A 556-nucleotide genomic window follows, 5' to 3' on the forward strand; every position below is an offset into this window, starting at 1 on the left:
CAAAGTATGCCACTCCAAGATATGTCTGCTTGGCATAAGGATTATTTTAGGCTGATTATTTTTAAAAAACAACAGACATAGGAGAACAGAGGACAAGCTACCCCTTTGTAAGAGACATGTACATTTATAAGGGAAATCTCCATTTGTAAGGATGTCTTCCTCACTTTTCCAGAAAGAGGGGGATGTTATTAACTTTAGAAGCTCTTATCAATGGAGAAGGCAAGGACTTAAATCTTTTTAACAATCTTACTCTTTGTTACTGTGCTTTCCCTGATCACCTCTGATAATTGACTCCCCGCCCACACATTTTTTTTGTCTTTAGCTGGCCTTGCTTCTTAGCTTGGTAACTTCTGCCATTTCAGAGTTGCTCAGTTTTCCTGGTCTCTCCCATGTATACAGGAGTTATATATGTTATCAAACTCTAATTTGTTTTTCTCCTGCTAATCTGTCTCATATCAATTTGATTATTAGACCATCCAGAAGAACCTAGAAGGTGTAGAGGAAAATTTTTCCTTTCTGCTATTTCCATTTTGTTATTTAGTATACTATTTGTTAC

The sequence above is a fragment of the Pteropus vampyrus genome, unplaced genomic scaffold (genome assembly GCF_000151845.1).
Source record: "Pteropus vampyrus isolate Shadow unplaced genomic scaffold, Pvam_2.0 Scaffold473, whole genome shotgun sequence".
In the NCBI taxonomy this organism is placed as follows: Eukaryota; Metazoa; Chordata; class Mammalia; order Chiroptera; family Pteropodidae; genus Pteropus; species Pteropus vampyrus.